The sequence below is a fragment of the Anomaloglossus baeobatrachus genome, chromosome 2 (assembly GCF_048569485.1).
Source record: "Anomaloglossus baeobatrachus isolate aAnoBae1 chromosome 2, aAnoBae1.hap1, whole genome shotgun sequence".
Lineage (NCBI taxonomy): Eukaryota > Metazoa > Chordata > Amphibia > Anura > Aromobatidae > Anomaloglossus > Anomaloglossus baeobatrachus.
Window position 1 is genome coordinate 523,890,008 of NC_134354.1, and position 22,576 is coordinate 523,912,583.

Sequence of the window (22,576 nt, forward strand, 5' to 3'; positions counted from 1 at the left end):
AAGGCAGAGAAGAAGAATGGTGAGAACAGTCAAGGACAATCCACAGACCACCTCAAAAGCCCTGCAGCATCATCTTGCTGCAGATGGTGTCAATGTGCATCGGTCAACAATACAGCGCACGTTGCACAAGGAGAAGCTGTATGGGAGAGTGATGCGAAAGAAGCCATTTCTGAAAGCACGCCACAAACAGTCGCCTGAGGTATGCAAAAGCACATTTGGACAAGCCAGTTACATTTTGGAAGAAGGTCCTGTGGACCGATGAAACAAAGATTGAGTTGTTTGGTCATACAAAAAGGCGTTATGCATGGAGGCAAAAAAACACGGCATTCCAAGAAAAGCACTTGCTACCCACAGTTAAATTTGGTGGAGGTTCCATCATGCTTTGGGGCTGTGTGGCCAATGCCAGCATCGGGAATCATGTTAAAGTTGAGGGTCGCATGGATTCAACTCAGTATCAGCAGATTCTTGACAATAATGTGCAAGAATCAGTGACGAAGTTGAAGTTACGCAGGGGATGGATATTTCAGCAAGACAATGATCCAAAACACCGCTCCAAATCTACTCAGGCATTCATGCAGAGGAACAAATACAATGTTCTGGAATGGCCATCCCAGTCCCCAGACCTGAATATCATTGAACATCTGCGGGATGATTTGAAGCGTGCTGTAAATGCTCGGCGACCATCAGACTTAACTGAACTGGAATTGTTTTGTAAACAGGAATGGTCAAATATACCTTCATCCAGGATCCAGGAACTCATTAAAAGCTACAGAAAGCGACTAGAGGCTGTTATTTTTGCAAAAGGGGGAACTACAAAATATTAATGTCACTTTTATGTTGAGGTGCCCATACTTTTGCACCGGTCAAATTTTGTTTAAATGCGGATTGCACAATTTCTCTGTTAGTACAATAAACCTCATTTCAATCCAGAAATATTACTCAGTCCATCAGTTATTAGATATATAAAAATGAAATAGCTGTTGCAAAAACCCAAATTGTTATAAAGAAAAAAGGTTAACATTAATAGGGGTGCCCAAACTTTTTCATATGACTGTATCTAAGGGATTAATTAAAAATTCACAAGTTTGTCCAAAAAAGTAGCGCACTTTTTGGGCCACTTTCATAAACCCATAGCGTTCTCATTTCTCGGGATCTATGGCTCATTGACGGCTTATTTTTTGTGTCTTGAGCTGATGCTTTTAACGGCCTGTTATTGCATTTTGTGCCAAATTTGCGGCACCCAAAAAATGTAATTTTGACGTTTGGAATTTTTTGCTGCTATGCAGTTTACTGATCATTTAACTGATTTTATATTTTGATAGATCAATCGTTTCTTAACACAACAATACCAAATGTGTATATTTTTTTTAACCTTTTAAATTTTCAATGGGCCAAATGGAGGGTGATTTGAACTTTTAACTTTTTTTTACACTGTGTGCAGACATATTAGTCAAATGAGTATTTTGATCACATGATAATTTTTATACATATTGTCCTACTCCAATCTGTATAGGCTTGAGAGACAACTACCAATTAAGTAAATATGAGGGGTGTGGTGTAATGACAACAACCTATATAAGGGGTACATACTTATTAGGCAACTTCCTTTCCTTTGGCAAAATGGGTCAGAAGAGAGATTTGATGGGCTCTGAAAAGTCCATGTCTTGCAGAGGGATGCAGCAGTCTTGAAATTGCCGAACATTTGAAGCGTGATCACCGAACAATCAATTGTTTCATGGCAAATAGCCAACAGGGTCGTAAGAACTGTGTTGGGCAAAAAAGTGCAAAATAACTGCCCATGAATTGAGGAAAATCAAGCATGAAGCTGCCAAGATGCCATTTGTCACCAGTTTGGCCATATTTCAGAGATGCAACGTTACTGGAGTATCAAAAAGCACAAGGTGTGCCATACTCAGGGACATGGCCAAGGTTAGGAAGGCTGAAAAACGACCACCTTTGAACAAGAAACATAAGATAAAACGTCAATACTGGGCCACGAAATATCTTAAGACTGATTTTTCAAAGGTTTTACGGACTGATTAAATGCGAGTGACACTTGATGGGCCAGATGGATGGGCCAGAGAGTAAAGGGCAGAGAGCTCCACTCCGACTCAGATGCCAGCAAGGTGGAGGTGGGGTACTGGTATGGGCTGGTATCATCAAAGATGAACTTGTGGGACCTTTTCGGGTTCAGGATGGAGTGAAGCTGAACTCCCAGACCTACTGCCATTTTCTGGAAGACAACTTCTTCAACCAGTAGTACAGGAAGAAGTCAGTATTGTTCAAGAAAAACATGATTTTCATGCAGGACAATGCTCCATCACATGCATCCAACTACTCCACAGCGTGGCTGGCCAGTAAAGGTCTAAAAGATGAAATAATAATGACATGGCCCCCTTGTTCACCTGATCTGAACCCCATAGACAACCTGTGGTACCTCATAAAATATGAGATCTACAAGGAGGGAAAACAGTACACCTCATGGAACAGTGTCTGGGAGGCTATGGTGGCTGCTGCCCGCAATGTTGATCATAAAAAGATCAAGCAACTGACAGAATCTATGGATGGTAGGCTGTTGAGTGTCATCATAAAGAAAGGTGGCTATAGTGGTCACTAATTTTATGGGGTTTTGTTTTTGCATGTCAGAAATGTTTATTTCTAAATTTTGGGCAGTTATATTGGTTTACCTGGTGAAAATAAACAAGTGAGATGGGAATATATTTGGTTTTTATTAAGTTGAATACTAATTATGCAAAGTAATAGTTACCTGCACAAACAGATATCCTCCTAAGATAGCCAAATCTAAAAAAAAAAAAAAAAAAACAACGCACTCCAGCTTCCAAAAGCATTAAGCTTTGATATTTATTAGTCTTTTGGGTTGATTGAGAACATGGTTGATCAATAAAAAAAATCCGCTAAAATACAACTTGCCTAATAAGTCTGCAGTGCACCCAGTGTATATTTTTAATTTATTTATTTTTTTTATTTTATTTTACTAGCCTCCTTAGGGGACTATAACAATCAGCAGTCCGATCGCTCTTCCATTTCTCAAGATCACAGCTACACAGCTGAGATCTGGAGAATAGCTGCCTTCATCTCACAAACGGCAGTCTGCCGGCAGTGAGAGAAAGTGACTCATGAAAGCTACAGGAGTCATCACATGACCCTGTGCTACCATGGCAACCACCGGAAGTCATGTGACTTCCGACGGGGCTGGGTAGGTTATGCTTACGGCGGCGTGCTGATACATCTCACTGTCAGATTTTAACAGCAAGATGTAAGGAGTTAATAGGCGCGCGTGGAACGAGATTCCACTTGCGCCTGGCAGGCACACTTCAGCTGTTGAAATCAGCTATGTGCGCGGATCGCCGCGGACTGCCCATGACAGGCGGCGGGGATTAACCTCACATGATCCATGAGATACCCAGTATGTCATGTGTCGTGAAGAGGTTAACCCTAATTTTTTTCCTTGTTTTTGAATGATTTCTACCGAGTACAGGGTTACCCCATATGTGGTGGAAAAAAACGGATTTTTGTGTACTCACCGTAAAATCGTTTTCTCTTAGCCATCATTGGGGGACACAGGACCATGGGTATTATGCTGCTTATCCATAGGAGGACACTAAATAGATGCAAAGATGTTAGCTCCTCCCCTGCAGTATACACCCCCTGGCTCAGCCAGGCTACTTCAGTTTTAGTACACAAGCAGTAAGAGAAGAAGTAACAAAAAAACATGAGTGAATACTCATAACAAAAAAGTACTGAGACAGAAAAAAGCTAAGGCCCAACAGGGCAAAAGGGAGGGTGCTGTGTCCCCCAATGATGGCTAAGAGAAAACGATTTTTCGGTGAGTACACAAAAATCCATTTTTCTCTGACGCCTCATTGGGGAACACAGGACCATGGGACGTCCTAAAGCAGTCCATGGGTGGGTAAACAATGAACAACGCAACCCAAGGACTAGGAACCAGTCCCAGATAGTGGAGTACCTATCTCAGTAGGCGCTCCTGGCTATCGTTTGCAGAATTTTCCTACCTAGGTTCGCCTCAGCCGAAGCCTGGGTATGGACTCAGTAATGCTTTGAAACAGTATGCAGGCAAGACCAGGTCGCAGCCTTACACCTCTGTTCTACTGAAGCCTGAAGCCTAATGGCCCAAGAGGCGCCAACTGCTCGCGTGGAATGAGTCCGCAGCCCACTAGGAATGGGCTTGAGATGCAAGCGGTAGACCTCCTGGATCACACAGCGAATCCAGCGAGCCAGCGTTGCCTATAAAGCTGCCTCTCCTTTCTTAGGCCTTTCAAGAATGACGAACAAGGAATCTATGCTCCTAAAGGGACAAGAGCCCTCACAAGGTCTAGCGAATATAGAAGCCTTTCCACCCCAAGGACTGGGTGTGGACAAAAGGAAGGCAGAACAATGTCCTCGTTCATATGAAACGGGGAAGTAACCTTCGGAAAAAAATCCAAAAGGGGGTGTAGAACCACCTTGTTCTGATGAAAGATCAGAAAGGGTTCGCGGCAAGAGAGTGCTGCCAGTTCCGAAACTTGTCTGATGGACGTAATTGCCACTAAGAATGTTACTTTCCAGGAGAGAAGAGCAAGAGAAGATTCCTTAACAGGTTCAAAAGGGGACCTCTGGATACCGTCCAAAACTAGATGGGAAACACCCTTGAGGACAGTCTTGACTTGCGGATTGCAAGCTAGGCGGTATTGATAGAATATCGAGAGAGATGAAACCTGCCTGTTAAGGGAGCTGAGGGCCAACCCCTTTTGCAAACTGACTGCCAAAAAAAAAAAATCAAGAATTCTAGGGATCACCAGAGGCATAGGTTGGACATTAGATTCCCTGCCCTGGGAAAGGAAAGTTTTTCATGTACGGTGGTAAAAACGGGATGAAGGCCGGCTTTCGGGCACTGTACATGGTGGAGATGACCGCCGGAGAGAATCTCGCTCTTGTTAAAGTCCAGGTCTCAATGGCCAGGCCGTCAGCTTCAGGGCTCTGGAGTTCTGATGGGAAATGGGCCCTTGGGTCAGCAGGTCTGGGATGCTTACGAGGCGCCATGAGCAATTGTACTAATTCAGCATACCAGGCGCACCTGGGCTAGTCCGGTGTTATTAGTATCACTGGGACTCCTCCTGCCTTGATCTTCCTGATTACTCGCAGCAGCAGGGGCAGAGGCGAAAAACATGTAAGGCAGACTGAAACGACTTCAGGAGACTAGAGCATCTGCGCCAAGGGACTAAGGATCACGTGACCTGGCTAAGAACGCGGGTACCTTTGCTTTCAACCTTGAGGCCATTAGATCCACGTCTGGTGTACTCCAGTGAGTGCAGATGTGTGGGAACACTTGTGGGAGGAGAAAACCACTCTCCGGCAGCCAGTCCTTGGCAACTTAAAAGGTCCACCGCCCAGTTCTTTACTCCCAGTATGTGTAACGCTGAAAACACAGACCCCCGTCGATTCGGCCCAGGTGAGGATCCTGAGGACCTAGAGATAAGCTGTCTTGCTGCTGGTACCTCCCTGCCGATTGAACAACGCCACAGCTGTTGCATTGTCCAATTGGACCCGAATCAAACGACCTGCTAGCAGAAGGGGGAAATCACCTGAGCGCGAGAAGATCGCGCTGATTTTCAGGATGATTTCTGGGAAGGGAAGACTCCTGGGGTGTCCAACGTCCCGAAGCAGTGTGGAGCCAGTACGCTTCTCCCCAGACTAAGAGGCTGATGTCCGTGGTCAGGAGTAGCCAGTCCACTTGGGGGAGGAAAACTCCTTCTCGATATGGAAGAGGACTGAAGCCACCAGCAAAGTGCATACCTGACTGAAGGTGTCAGGTGAAAAGTTCGTCCAAGGAAAAGGGGCTCTTGTCCCAGGCAGCTAGAAGCGCAAGCTGTAGTGGGCAATGGTGTGGCTAAGCGAGCAGCACTGCCTCTATAGCCACCGCTATCCTACCTAGCACTCTCATACTGAATCGTATGGAGCGAGAGGAGTACGTAGAGGGCAGTGTACCGCTTGTTGTAGAGCAGTCGCCTTGTCTTGAGGGGAAAATATCAAGCCCCGAAGAGTGTCCAGGGACATGGCCAGGGAGATAACGGATTTTGACGGGACCGGGGATGATTTGACTGGAGTCAGAAGCCGCCCTAAGCGGGATAGGGTGCCCACAGAGATCTGCACGCTGGTTGAGCCCTTGATGAGGAGGTCATCCAAGCAAGGCAGAACAGCCACTCTCCTGGCGTGAAGGGCACTCATGGCGGCCGCAATGACCTTAGTTAAGACCCTTGGTGCTGTGGCAGAGCCGAGGGTAGGGCCACAAATGAAAAAAAAAAAAAAAAAAAAAAGAAGTCCTGAACCGCGAAGCGGAGGAACTTTTGGTGAGCTGGAGCGATGGGTATGTGCAGGTACGCGTCCCTGATAGCTAGGGGGGCAAGGAATTCTCCTTGAACCATAAAGGTAATAATGGACTCTAGGAAATCCATTCTGAATCTCCTTACGTGCACATGTTTGCTCAGGTGTTAGAGGTCCAGGATGGGACGAACTGACCCGTCCTTTTTTGAGGACCACGAGAGGTTGGAATAGAAGGCCTTGAACCTATCGCCGTCCGGAACAGGTACCATCACCCCCGCCGTTTGGAGGGAGTGGATTGCTGAGGAGAAGGCCTCGTGGTGTTTTGGAGCCTTTGGGGGGGGAGTTTGAGAGAAAAGACTGACCAAGGGATCGGGTCCAGAATTCAATGTGGTAACCGGAAGACACAAGGTATCACACCCATTTGTGGTCTGTGGCGGCGGCCCAGATGGAGGACGACGAGACTCCTCTGGCTTTGTCTAGACTGCCAGGACGAGGTGGACTCAAGGAGGGCTGAGACGGTCGGGCCATGTGTGTCTAGTAAAAAACATCCTGGGCTAGAGTTGGGAAAAGGAAGTACTCTTTTCCTCCCGTGGTGTCAGACAAAAAAAGAGCCTGTCCAGATGATCGGCAAACCATCGGTCTGGAAAGGAGTACTGTGAGAGGCTTCTTAGAGACCGAGACCGCTCTCCATTATCGGAACCAGAGGGCCTTACGAATGGCTATGGTATTTGAGGCGGCAATAACTGCGCAGGTAGCAGCGCCGAGGGAGGCCTGCATGAGGTACTCTGCCGCCGCAGCAATGTGAACTGTTACATCTGTGAGGGTCTGAGGGAAACTGGTAGTCCTGGTGCCTGTGCGACCCACACGGAAAGAGAGAGGGACCCGCGGCCTCGAGGCAGAGTGATCGAGCTGCTCCACTTGTCTGCCTGTCGGGTCCTTGAAGGAGGATCCATCAAGTAAAAGACAGGAGTGGTCCTTCAGGCAGGCGGAAGCCGGGTGAGGGTCCACCGAGATCGGATCAGCCCAGCCCTTAGAGAAAGCTAAGCCAAAGGGGTACCGGGACTCCATGAGTTTACAGATACCGAAGCGGCGTTAAAATCCTTTTTTTTTGAGGTTTCTTCACCCTTTTAAAAGGAGACTGCAGGGTCAGTAGTAGTGGATGGGAGATCTTCCACATGCAGAGTTTTGGTTGATTGCTGCAATAAGTCCATCGCAGTTTGATCGGTCGGGGAGGTTGAAACCAAGGAATCATCCCCGTACAAACATCATTCCTCTTCCTCCGACTCCTCAGAGACCGCGGAACATGTGGGAGAATGCCATCTGTGTACCCCAGAGGGAGAACCATGGGGGTCATGCCCTTTTTCTGATCTGCAACCGGTGAAGCAGAGGGCTGATTCTTATCAGAAGGACCCTCTATAGAGGTGTCATCAGGCTGCGTTCTGTCCAGGGGCCCCGAGGGGTGTGAGGACGATGTTGCATAGCCAGCACCAGGTTCTGGGAACTGTGCCCATTCCGGGGGACTTGGAGCCGTAGGCTCTGGGCTGGCAGCGGTTGCTGCGGTGGTGGCGGGGGGATAAGCTACAGGGGCACCGGACTCACAGAAGGAAAAGGTGCTATCATCCCCTAGTAGCTCAGCGTCTTATAGTTGTTGCTGTAGTTGTGCAGGGCATAAAACATGTGACTGCAGCCCGTGGCTGATGAGCCACAAACTGATTGTAATGAGGAAGCAATGCTCTGCATAGCTAATATGCAAGTGAGGCTATAACTCACCCAGAACACCGATAGCCCTTTCCCCCCCTCCTCCTGTGTCACAGTTCCGGTGGGAAGGAGGATGTTGAATGTTTCACGAATTTCCATGTCATCCTTGGCCTGCTGTGCAGGGGCCATGCTAATCTTCTGTGTAGCTCTGCATTTGAGCATATGTGCTGCCGAAGCTAGCACCCTGTGTGAGGGGGGGCGTGGCTTATCGAGTGTTGGAGGGGACGGGGCTTAGCACTGACAAGAAGGCATGAGAAAATATAATAAACAAAAAAAAAAATGGTGGGAAGGGACTCCCCTTCCCTCCTCCAGCCCTGCACAACAATGGTGGACAGAAAAACCTCTATAAGTGTACCACAGCTGCGGTCCTGGGAGCTCTCCCCTCCCCCCACCACAGGTGGAATGCTATGTAGGAGTCTGCAATCACAGCCCATGTGCATTCAGTCAGTGTGACCTTTGCTCCAATTTCCTGTCAGGGAGCCAGTGTGCAGATTCTGACGCCTGCTGGCAGAACTTGTATCAACTCAGAGCCTGCAAGAGGGGCTGAGGAAGTTTTCCATCTGCTCTGGGCTCTGGAAAAATCGGAATGATCTCACCTCAGCTCCTGTGGAGATGGCAGTCTGGTCACACTTGGTGCAGAACTTGTATCAACTCAGAGCCTGCAAGAGGGGCTGAGGAAGTTTTCATCTGCTCTGGGCTCTGGAAAATCAGTGCCATAAGACCTGTCGTCCAGTGAGTAACAGCCCAGGATCCAGCGTCGCAGGAGGGGGTACGGGGAGGCGGTACTCCGCGCTCCCACCTGTTGATGGTTTTGGGAAATTGGTCCCCGAAGGAACCGTTGCCCTCTAAAAAGAAAAAATTCTTGCTGCAGTAGTCTGCAGAGATGTGCCTCCTATAGACACTAAACTAAAACTGAAGTAGCCTGGCTGAGCCAGGGGGTGTATACTGCAGGGGAGGAGCTAACATCTTTGCATCTACTTAGTGTCCTCCTATGGATAAGCAGCATAACACCCATGGTCCTGTGTCCCCCAATGAGGCGTCAGAGAAATGCTCTTCGGGTGCACGGAAGGACTCGGAAGGGAAGGAGTGCTATTTGAATTTTGAAATGCAAAATTGGCTGGAACAGATAGCGGACTACGAATGTAGTGACGATTTTGTCTCTGAAAAACAATAGGGTTAAATGCAGTGAATGCTGCAGAATTAAAAATTGCAAATAAGCCTGTGTAGTGCATAGTATGTTGTACTGCCCTTACATTGTGCCCAGCTCATGCTTCTGGAGACACACACCTCATAATTCAGTAGGCTCTCGTCATTACAACAATGCCAAACGTGGATATTAACTGTGGTTTAGGCACACTGTGGGGCCAGACAGGAGTTCAAAGTGACTATCCCTGCCTCAATACAGTGAATTTTCCATTGAGAATTTTGCCTGAATCATGTTTTTCAGAGATTTACATGTAAACCACGATGTACAGTAAGTGCTCAGCGAAAAGAATGAAGGCAGAATGAAGCGATTAAGCGGCATCATTCCTCAGGTCATCTAAAAGACACAGTTGCATGTTTTTCTCAATGTCTGACATGAAATCAGAAAAAACCTTTCTTATTTTAGGTCAATTAGGATTACCAGAATTATTTATATTTCCTAAATGCCAGAATAATGAGAGAGGTATTTTTATTACTTTCTGAAAAGTCAAAAGTGTACATACATTTGTTTAGTATTTGGCAGTGTCTTCAATAAAATGGCGCTGGAGATTGCGTATGCACGAACTCCAGTGCCATTTTAATGAAGACAGAATTCCGGTGGCAATGCTTCACCAACAACAGCAATGGTGGCATGGTTAAATATTCAATGAAAGAAAAGAGTGCAAACCAGGAGGACACCGAGGAGGTGTCATGTCCCCACCGGAGTTGACTCCTGCGACTTCTGCTCCGATCGCCAGGCGACGCAGTGTTCCCGCCATGGATAGTGCTGGGGATGGTAGAGGAGTCGGTGACAATGGCTCTGGTGGGCGAAGGCTCCGCTCATCCACTAAGCTGGGTTACCCTGGGACCTGGAGTACCACTGACAGACAATAGGCGGCGTGTGTCTTCTAGCTGAAGTTACAATCCTTCAGCTATAGCCAGTGGGAAGACACTCCACCATTCTTATTCTCCCTCCTGTCTGCTAACCACTGCCAGAGATAGTTCTGTATTCCTGGTTCCTGTCCCGCCCTGTTCTGTTTAGTGATTCTGGTGTTCTGACTTCTGCTTGTTTCCAGACTACCCTTCTGCCTGCTGTTTCTGTACCTTGCTGCCCGATCCGGATTTGACCTATGCTTTGTTTTCGGATTACGTCCTTGCCTGCGTGATTCTATCCCTGTTTTGCATTTCCCGGTTTGACCCTGCCTGGCTACCAGGGCCGTGGAGTCGGAGTCGGAGCTCATTTTGGTGGAGTCGGAGTCGGTATAAAATGCACTGACTCAGACTCCTAAAATATATAATAAATTGGGGACAGTAGTGCAATGCAGAATGTGATGAAAAATTTTTATAGGAATTTGGGAAACTTATAAAATGTGCTATAAATGTCTGTTCTATTCCTGATCTAAGGTTACATTCACGCACAGCGTTTTTGTTGCGTTTATTGAGGATACGTTTTTCAGCTGCAAAAGCAGATCAGCTTTTTAAAAAATACCATCACCCGAAAGGTTTTTGAGCTAAAAAATAATGCTTTCAATAGCAAAAGCAGATTAGAAAAACACCACACAAACTGACATACTCATTCTTTGTGAGGATCCTCACAAAACGCTGTGTCTGAATATCCCATCTTGAATCCCATTGCCTTTGCTGGGATGCCCAGAGTCAGTGCATTTCACTGAATTATTTTGCCATCAATGTTCGATATGTTTGTGACAAGAAAGAAATTGTTAGTAAGACACTGGCAGTAAAAGATAGTAAAGCTCATCACATCAACCAGTTTCTCCAGGACTTAAGCTGGGTTCACACTAAGCGATAGCGACAACGACGTCGCTGTTACATCACCATTTTCTGTGACGTAACAGCGACCTTGTAAGTCGCTGTTATGATCGCTGCTTAGCTGTCAAACACAGCAGCCGAAGCAGCGATCATAACGACACGCGTCGCTGTGCTTCAACATGTGCAGAGAGCAGAGAGCCGCGCACACTGCTTAGCGCTGGCTCCCTGCACTCCTGGCTACAGTACACATCGGGTTAATTACCCGATGTGTACTGCAGCCACATGTGCAGAGAGCTGGGAGCCGGCGCTGGCAGCGTGAGAGCGGCGGAGGCTGGTAACGAAGGTAAATATCGGGTAACCACCTTGGTTACCCGATGTTTCCCTTTGTTACAGCTTACCGCAGGCTGCCAGATGCCGGCTCCTGCTCTCTGCACATTCAGGATTGTTGCTCTCTTGCTGTCACACACAGCGATGTGTGCTTATCAGCGGGAGAGCAACAATAAAAAAACGAACCAGGGCTGTGTGTAACGAGCAGCGATCTCACAGCAGGGGCCAGATCACTGCTCAGTGTCACACACAGCGAGATCGCTAATGAGGTCACTGCTGCGTCACAAAAATCGTGACTCAGCAGCGATCTCAGCAGCGATCTCGCTGTGTGTGAAGCACCCCTTAGTGGAAAAAGTTCTGCAAGATTAGGAATGCAAAAAAGAACAGGTTCTTGCCATTTTCACGAACAATGCTTCAAACATAAGTACAATTAAACTGATGAATGAGAGTAATGAACAACAGCTAGAAGAAAATTTAGGATTTAGTATGTGTGAGATGGAAGGCCACAGTGCTGTTCATGTAACTGAGGAACAAACAGATATTACAACAGAAGAACAGCAAAATGATAGTTTAGAATTAGATCTTGTTGAAGCTGCTACAAAACACTTTCATATTCATCACATGCGCTGTGTTGTGCACACGCTGCAGCTAGCAATAAGAGATAGTCTGCAAGAGGGACCCCGGTTTCACACATGCGTCTTTTCGCCGGTTTGGCGGATGCGGCGCACTCCAGTACAGTGTATACAGTACAGTGTCAGCGCGACAAACGACGGTCACATGATTTCATGTGACCGGAGCATGTGACCCGAAAGTTGTGGTGCTGCCACTGTACTATATCGTACTGTACTGGCGTGCACCACATCCGCCAAACCGGCGAAAAGCCGGATGTGTGAACCTGGGCGGACATGCTGGAAATCTGATTGGAAAAGTGAGGAAGTTGGTTATTGCCTCCAGAACCCCTAAAATTGATTCCATCTTGAAGAGACGTGCTGGGAAAGGGGCAATTGTTGATCAAGCCACTCGGTGAGGCAGCACTTATTTAATGACTGAGCGATTGCTTGAACTAAAATCATTTCTTATAGATATGGTTAACCCTCAAGTAACCTTAAATGAAGGTCAATGGACACAGGTGGAGGAATTGAAGGAATTGCTTAATCACCCATTTACCGTGACTAAAGAATTACAAGCTGAGGAGTTAAGTCCAGGCATTTTCATAAGGGAGTGGAAGAACTTGCTATTTTGCCTGTCCCAAAGAGGAAGTTTAATCGCAGATGGCATTTCTGCTTCAATGAAACGGAGAGAGACACAGCTATTGGAAAATAAAATTCTTCTGGCAGCTGTTTATGTGGACCCAAGTCATCATATACTGCTTGATGATCAACAGCTTACTAAAGAAGGAAAAGAAGCTTTGAGTGAGGTAGCAGTTAGTATGAGCAGCTACAGGACTGCCAGGCGCAAGAGGACTTGGGGCCTGGCAGTGCTACTGCTGCCATATTTTCATCCTCATCAGAGGAGGAGTTTAACTTTGACAAGTATTTGGATGACATGGAGCAGGCAAAGTGTTGCCGCAAGGAAAAAGATTTCACTCCGTCTCCTATAGCAGCAGATTGACCAGATTTCAGTCAAATTTTTCACTTGCTCTCAAAGAAACAGAAAAATGTAACCTTTCATCAAAACTGACTGTGCATGAGGCAATTCCTTTATATCCGAAAATTGTTAGAGATGTTGCCCATGTGGTTACGGCTTTGCCTCCAACCCAAGTTAGTGTAGAGAGGTTGTTCTCTAGACTTAAAATTATTAGGTCAGATTTGAGGTCATCTGCGAAGGAGGATCTGATTGAAGCAATTCTATTTCTTAGAACAAATTCATAGAGTGCACAAATGTTATTTAGTATGTTTTTGTTGAAAACTTTGTTTGCCACGTACACAGTGTATTGCATAGTGCTATATATAACACTATGCTATATATATGTGTATATATATATATATGTGTATATGTGTATATATGTGTATATGTATATATGTATACATGTGTATATGTATATATATATATATATGTATATATGTATACATGTGTATATGTATATATATATATGTATATATGTGTGTGTGTGTGTATATATATATATATATGTATATATATATATATATATATATATATATATATATATATATATATATGTGTATATATATATATATATATATATATATTTGTATATATATATATATATATATATATATATATATATATATTAGCTGTACTACCCGGCTTCGCCCGGGTTAATAACTGTTGTTAACAAAATAGAATGTATTAACATTCCCGGGATAGAATGTATAAATAGAATGTATTAACACCCGGGATAGTAACTGTCTCTCTGTTTCACTCCCATTCTCTGTCTGTCTCCCCCTCTGTATATATCTCTCTGTTTCACTATCTCTTTGTCTGTCTGTCTCTTTCCCTGTGTCTCAGACTGTCTGTCTGTCTCTGTCTTTCTCTTTCCCTGTCTGTCTCTTTCCCTGTCTGTCTCTTTCCCTGTCTGTCTCTTTCCCTGTCTGTCTCTTTCCCTGTCTGTCTCTTTCCCTGTCTGTCTCTTTCCCTGTCTGTCTCTTTCCCTCTCTTACCCTGTCTCTTTCCCTTTCTTTCCCTGTTTGTCTGTTTCCCTGTGTCTGTCTCTTTGTTTGTGTCTGTCTCTTTCCCTGTCAGTCTGTCTCTTTGTCTATCTCTTTGTGTCTGTCTCTTACCCTGTCTATGTCTGTCTCTTACCCTGTCTGTGTCTGCCTCTTTCCCTGTCTGTGTCTGCCTCTTTCCCTGTCTGTGTCTGCCTCTTTCCCTGACTGCATTGTGACACGCCAACATTCCATATAAGGGCGTGGCTGCGCATTCTTCTGAAGTTCTGGCTGCACTGTGGCTTCCAGCTCCATTCGTTTTAATGGAGGCAGATTTTTTGGCGAATAACTAAAGCGCGGGGTTAAAATTTCCCCTCAAAACATAGCCTATGACGCTCTCGGGGTCCAGACATGTGTGAGTGCAAAATTTTGTGGCTGTAGCTGCGATGGTGCAGATGCCAATCCCGGACATACACACATACACACATTCAACTTTATATATTAGATTTATGTGTTACACAGTTTTCAACAAAAACATACTAAATAATAACATTTAGTATATTGCTTATATTTAACTGAAAAATGTATTGTAGTACAATGTGAACATCAGATATTTAATCATTTTTATGATACAATAATCAAGATATTTAGATAGAACATAAAATATATTTATTGGAATACTACTTTAGAACCAAAAAACTGTAATAAATTGTAAATACGTAATACTATATGATATATATATAAATATATACATACACACACACACACACACAGTATATATATACATATATATATATATATATATATATATATATATATATATACATACACACATATAAATATATATTATACATGCACACACAAGATATATGTGTAATCTACTGTATATTACATATTGTATAACTTTTACAATTTATTACAGTTTGTGTTCTAAAGTTGTTTTCCAATAAATATATTTTATGTTCTATCTAAATATCTTGATTATTGTATCATAAAAATGATTAAATGTCTGATGTTCACATTGTACTACAATACATTTTTCACTTAACTATAAGCAATATATGTGGGAGTCGGAGTCGTGGAGTCTGAGTCGAAGGTTTGGCTTACCGACTCAACAGCCCTGTTGGCTACTACTCTCATCAGACTGCAGCCTACCACAGGTAGTGATCTCCAGGGCACTGTGTAATTCCAAATCCCTGTATAGGGGTTAAATGGTTTCAGGTTCTCGGCGTCCTTTGTGAGCGGCTTTCCTCTAGCCCGTCCATTACAACCAGTCTGAGGATCCATGCAGGTGTTACAGGAAGTATAAACGTCAAGGACCCGACGCACAAAGGTCCGCCCCTGTTGCACCAAAGTGCAGAGCATTTCTGCTATTTTGATTAAAGACATTTCCTCAACCAACAGGTATGCCCTTAGTTCATATTACTAAATCATGGTGGTTGGTTCTCTTTAAACACGTGGAGTGCTCTAAAAGCCAAGAGAATTTGCTTGATGATCTTATGTCATTTGGAACAAAGTTGTAAGCCAGGGTTAAGAGATTGTGCAACATAACATGATAAAGTAGTGTATAAAGGCCCAGTCACACACAACGACTTACCAGCGATCCCGAAAACGATGCGACCTGATAGGGATCGCAGGTAAGTCGCTGGGAGGTCGCAGGTGAGATGTCACACAGTCAGATCTTACCAGCGATGCAGGAACAATACAGGTCGCAGTAGCGACCTGTATAACGATCTCAGCAGTCACTGTGACCCTGTCACACAGTGTCAAACACAGCGATGTGTCCTGCCCAGCAGGACATCGCCTTTGAAGAAAATGGCCTGGACCATTCTGCAACGACTAGAGATCTCACAGCAGGGGCCTGATCGCTGGTAGGTGTCACACATAACGAGATCACTAACGGGATCGCTACTGCGTCACAGAAACCGTGAATCAGCTGCGATCTCGCTAGCGATCTCGTTATGTGTGAGGGTATCTTAAGAATGGGTTATCTAAAGTCTAGTATAGTATAAAAAGTATTTCACAGATAGGTGAAGGAGAAGCAAACAAACGTGGGTGTTTCTCAAATGTAATTCAGAGTCAAGAGAGAACAGTAGGACTATTCTTATCCTGCCAACACACAAAATCTGATGGTTCCTTCTCATCTGTGAAAACTGTGATCTTTGTATTCTAAAGTCTGAATACCTACAATTTCTATGACACAGATGTCACTGGTAAGAAGGAATCAAAGCACTGATTGACTGCGATGACCTAATGTGATGACAACTCCAATTTGACTTTAAGGTCATTTCTCTGCTGTTCCTATCAATATCTAAGAGCGATGTCAAAGCCTATATAGCATGGCGGCAGCTAGAGAAGCAAGGCTGTTAACCAGACAGGCACATATTCGCCTGATTACTCTAACCTAGGACAATAAATGTGTTTTTTTGTTGCGGTGTGTAAAAAAACAAAGAAAATACTGCAATCTCAAAACTACACTAAAATGAAGTGAATTCTCTTCTTTACTATTAATAGTAATGGTGTTTTCATATGGTCTTAAGGAACTATTTGGGCCCCTTATGTTGCAGGGTCTGGGTGCAATTGCAATCCCTGCACCCATCACAATTATGCAACTGCTTATTTTTTGTGCATACTATACCATAGTCAGAATAAGAAAACCAAAAAATGTTATCCTACATATTAGATATTAACGTTCACATGGGGCACCAATGCATTGAAAATAAAAGAAAAAAGGAGAATGCCAAGAAAAAAAGAGAGGGGAGGGAGAATGAAATAGTCCAAATTATCAAAAAATAACATACTTTATGGTGGGTGAGTCCCTCTGATATTGTATATTTATTTGCATTACTGGTGCATTCTTATTGTGGACTTCTTTTTCTAACCTTTTCTGTTCAGATACATTGTGTTTATTATTATTATATATCATTGATCAACTATTACACAGTCTTTGTATTATATATCATTAATCAATTATTGATATGCCGTATTTTTCATTTTATAAGACGCACTGCAAATTTAGAAATAAAAAAGTAAAATAAAAAAAAAAAAAAGGTGTCAGTCTTATACTCTGTCTGGTGTTGTCTTACGGGAGGGGGGCGGCAGCGATGGTGGATCAAGGCCACAGGAGGCAGAGGCTGTGCTGGCAGCGGCAGCGGGTCAGTGGTAGCAGCAGCGGGTGAGTAGTGACAGCAAGCGCTACAGTGGTTGTGTGGTGGAGCAGGCCGGTGGGGCCAGTGTCCCAGTCTGTCCGCAGTCCGAGATTCAAAGAAATGGCGCCCAGAGCGGTGCGTGCGCAGATGGAGCGCTCATCCAAGAGCTCCATCTGTGCACACGCTGACTCCCGGCGCCATGATTTGAAGCCAGGACCGCGGACAGACTAGTACACCCGTCGCACAGCCACCACAGTCCGCATAGTGACCCGGCCGCACAGAGTGGCAGTCGGCCGCCGGCACGCACTGACAGGCACCCAGCCACCCGCACACAGCTGGCCACACGCACACAGGGCCGCACAGACAGCCCCCAGCCAATTCACCTCCCGGTAAGCGATATTCAAATTTTAAGACGCACCCCTCATTTTCCTCCCAAATTTTTGAGAATAAAAGTGCGTCTTATAATCCGAAAAATACGGTATACTATTTTTCAATATTTACATAGCAATTTCTTCTCTGTCCTTAAAAATATAGGGGTTCCCACTGTGGCTCCCCCACCATTTTAAACCTTCATTTATAAAAATGGAATCATTGTTTTTAATATTTATTTATACTCTAATGAAGTTTTTGTTCGACAATTTGGATTATTTTGTTCCCCCTCCACCCCCCCCTTTCTTTTTTTCTTGACATTCCCCTATTTTTTTTTGTTATTTTCACAGTCAGAATGAGTAAAATCCAGTTCCAATTTCCCCTATGTGGTTAAATGTCTTCATAACAATATGGGAGTGCCCGTCATAGAGGACCATAGCAAATGCTTTTCATTCATTTACCCCAAACAGTACCCAGCAACATCAGGACAGGCAATTTCTAATTGAGTCCCTGTTTATTGTTTGGAAGTGTGTGGCATCCATGCAGATTTAGCGATGTTTAAAGGCCACGTCTCACTAAGCGACCTCGCTAGCAACATCGCTGCTGAGTCACGGCGGTTTTTGTACGCAACAGCGATCTTGCTAGCGATGTCGCTGTGTGTAACATCCAGCAACAACCTGACCCCTGCTGTGAGGTCGCCGGTCGTTGCTGAATGTCCTGGACAATTTTTTGGTCGTTGCTCTCCCGCTGTGAAGCACACATCGCTGTGTTTGACAGCGGGAGCCAACAATCTGAATGTGCAGGGAGTCGGGAGCCGGCTTCTGGCAGCCTGCGGTAAGCTGGTAACAAAGGTACATATCGGGTATCCAAGCAAGGGGCTTTGCTTAGTAACCCGATGTGTACCATGGTTACGTGTGCAGGGAACCGGCTTCTGGCAGCTGCGGATGCTGGTAACCAAGGTACATATCGGGTATCCAAGCAAAGCGCTTTGCTTAGTAACCCGATGAGTACCATGGTTACGAAGCACAGCGTCGTTACACAGGTCGCTGGTGGCTGATCTCTGATCACTGTGGAGATCTGCCTGATTGACAGATCACCACCGACCAGGTAGCGACGCACCAACGATCGCTGCCAGGTCAGATCACTGGTGGGATCATTGGTTGCGTCGCTTAGTGTGACGGTACCCTTAGTCCCGGAAGCATTCTCCCCGGCCATTTACAGATCGGACTAATTAGTGTCAGGCTGGAGGAGAGAGAACAATGCTACTGTAATACTCTCAGTGATTAGGAAGGATATGGTGTCTATGTTCTTCTCGATCGTAGGAAGCAGTCTTACCCATGATCCTAAGATGGACATACTTTTTAGCAGAATGTAGCAAAATTTTGATTTACAGTCTTGAACATATACTTTATGGTATATGGTGACAGAATAAATGTTAATATAATGGATCTACCTCTATACAGCAAATATTTTGTAAATAATGATTTATAGGACCACTCAAACTATTCAATCTGCCGAAGAACAAGTGCTTGGCGTGTTGCTTCTGAGCAGTGCTCACATATGTGTTTTTCAGTGATTGGGGAGTGTGTTGGGACTCAGACCTCCACCGATCTGCAGGAAGTGTCCCATCTTCATGTAAAAAAAAAAAAAAGTTAAGTTCCTCTTAAATGTTCTGAACGCATCCGCCAAAATACATTTTTAATACTTTTTGGCTAGTTTGCAGAGGCTAAGGAACATCTTTATGAAACGAGGGTTAATTACATATCTAAAACAACGGTAAAACAGATGAACTTCCGGATGTAAAATTTCAACCTTGACTAATATGTTACTATTGATATATGACGATTTTTTAAAGTTCCAAAAATGTAGCTAATGGTAATGCACAACTTTGACAGTGGATTTTTCTGCTTATAATGGCTACCTTCCTATAGCAGAATAAAAAATAAAAAACAAAAATGAAAAATGTAAGACCTAAAATGAGGCGAAGGTTTAGAACAACCAAATCACTATCATGCACTTTGGTATGCTGCAAGTTTTCAATGTGAGACTTTGATCACTAGCTAACCCTAAGTGCCCAATTCATAAAAGGTGTTTGCCCCTGCTTTCTGGAATAAAACACCTTCAACTGACGCTGAATTTTTGTGCATCTTGAAGATGACCTACTTTTGTTATTTTTACACCAGTTGCAGACAACTTTGATAAACTGGACAGAACTGGGGTTGGAATAAATGTGGCAAACCTCATACATCCAATTCAATAACTTTTACACCACTTATGTGGCATAAATTTTTAAAGGAATATACTCCAAGAGTAACATTTCTAATGGAGGAGCACGCCAATTGTAAAGTGCACCTAATTCATTAACTGGAGTCTACCTCTTTATGGATTAGGAACACTTTACTCCAGCGGTCATGTTCAATTAGACTGGGCTAATTGGGCTCTAAAGTACGTTTTTTTTCCTGCCTAAATAAGGAGAAAAAAAAATGAGAGGTTGAGTTACATTTTTACTATTAAGGAAAAGTTTTTTCCCCCATACATAAGCACATACTGTATCAAGATTTCACATTGGTAATGCACAATCCCCAGGACGTTGAGTAAAGTTCAATCTTCCTAAATCAATCTTTTGCTATTAAACCGTACCAGTTGGGCACGTTTATACAGTAGTTTGCACTGTAATGGGAAAGTAACAGCAGATATTTGTTTTCTGGCAATCAACAGCGAGATTTAATTTTTGCCGGATTAAAATAACCATTTAGGTTACAAAAATATATTAGGGACTCTTCAACCCCTCTTCATTAGATCAAAGCTTAAAAGGGGGTAACCAATGATGTCCAGAGCTGCTCACATCCACATCAAAGGTGAGCGGTGATGATGATGTTACGATCCGCACACCTGCCAGGATGCATTAATGATCAGCAGGTCCAATAGAATAAGGCACATGCACAATATCTGCTAATCGCGCAAGCGTCCCGGTAGGTCTGCGGATTGTATCATCAGCACTGCACGTTTCTGATGTTAAAGTGAGCATCTCTAGACATCACTGTATAACTCGTATAAGAAATTATGCAGCAGTTTAAAGACCCCATACACATTAGAATATCATGGACAGTCTAATGTGTGTGGAAACCCCGATACTCCAGTAACAGATGATTCAGATCTCAGATTGCTGATATTTTGTTCTTTGAGGAATAAGCAGTCACCAGAGATCTCTGGCTGCTGCTCTATCATACAGAACAGAGGAGCGTCCCTGTGTAAGGGAGGGTCAGGTGACAGCTATTTAATGTGTGTGGGGGCTTTACTCTATCACTTTGTTTAGTACTCTGTCCTCTATAATCATCCTGATCTGAGTCTGAACTCCTGATCATCGTGTGATAAACTGTGACTATACACAGCAGCCAATCTAAGATGACAGAGGGAGGCAGTAGCAGCCTGAACCAATGATAAAACAGGAGGTGTGTCTCAGACTTTGTAGCAGTGTAACTAGGCTGTAGACATAGATCACAGCTCTGCCAGATTACTTTGATCTCCAGACTAGATAATTGCTTTAAATGACTTCTATCGCCTGGGAGTCATGATGGGAGAGCACTAAAATGCTCGAGTGCTTGTTGCTCGAGTCAAGCTGATCAGACACTGTGACGGACTTGACTTGAGTAATGAGTATAATGGCATTTGGCTCCCTGCCCACATTCAGCCAGCCATAAACAGAGCATTTCAAGAGGTGGGAGGGCAGGATTTTTGGGGGGGGAAAACAGTACATCCAAAAATGTTGTTTTAACCCCCAGTAAAAGCCATTCAGCCTGCAAATGGCTCTCCCTGGGGTGCCTTCTCACATCACTCAATGAAGCGAGTCTGTGCTTTGTGCTCAATTTTTCATGAACTACACATTCAAACACCGGTGACACTTGGCCGAGCACTACGATGTACGATCACGTACAAAGCACGCTCACTATCATTACTGGGAGGAGCTTAGTTTTCACACTAGATACACCTGCCAATTGATACCTGTGAAGGGAAAGCTAGTCAACAAATGGATTGTACATTTACTATTGTAAGAAGAAACAAATTGTGTTAGAGATATTGATCATGAATTGTCACAATCCATAAATAACATAGTGAGACGACACATACAAAGAGAACACAAAAGCTATTTTTTTTAATAGAGTTTTCCTTTAGAGATGTAGCAAAATAACGATTTAGAAAAGATAAAGCAAAGTATACTGTACTACAGTTCGAGCAGAAAAGTTGCAAGGGAACAATTCCTTTGCAGAGAATGCTTGAATAATAGAGATGAATTTAGAAAAACCCTCTCTTTCAGATCAGATTGATGCTATAACCAATGACTGAACCACTTAGAAAACCCCCGATGACCTTTTCCTACAGTATCTCCTCTCATGACTCTTTAAAGATTATTCATAGTCTAAGTATTAAGCGTTTATTAAAGTCTAACCACTTCAGGACGCAGCTTTTAAGGGTCTTTGTGAGTGAATTTTTTTGTATTTTTTTCTCATAGCTGCATTTCTACAGCCAAAACTTTGTTCCTCCCGTGAGGATACCTGGACAAAGGCTTGCTATTGAAGGACAAGTTGTATTTTTTTATGGCAGGAGAAATAATATGTTGGTATTTGTTTTTTTGTGGTGGAATGGAAAAAATATAACAGTAGCAAGTTCTACCATTTTTAAGTTTTGGGAGGTGGGGGGGGGGGATTAGTAGCCACCTAGCTCAATGATTGGCTGTAGTGGTGACGTGATGTCGACAGCTCAGATCACCGCTGTAGCCAAAGTATTGGACAGCCAGTGCTGGACCCGGATAGGGTGAGTTATTGCTCCGTTCAATATTTGGGGTGTTTTACAGTGCTTAGGGACCACTGTCCTGAAAATAGAATACCCCTTTATAGTGAAGCCATGGTTGACAAGCATGTGAAATGATTCAGATGATTATGGAAACAGTAATCAAAAAAAAAAAAAGGTAGCATTTATTTTTATTGGGTTTGTTTGAATAAGCCATCTAACTTAATGTCACTAAGTGCTTTTTAAGCAATAACTAGAGGTAAGCTTTCATTAAATATAATGAAG

General features: G+C 44.0%; 1 protein-coding gene and 1 pseudogene across 6 annotated transcripts in view; both read right to left on the reverse strand.

Annotated features, from left to right (window-relative positions):
• MSI2 (musashi RNA binding protein 2) overlaps window positions 1-22,576 on the reverse strand; it is a 934,763-nt gene that overhangs the window by 196,723 nt on the left and 715,464 nt on the right. The gene's annotated exons all lie outside the window — the stretch shown is intronic.
• Window positions 8,170-8,283, reverse strand: LOC142292796 (U6 spliceosomal RNA; annotated as a pseudogene).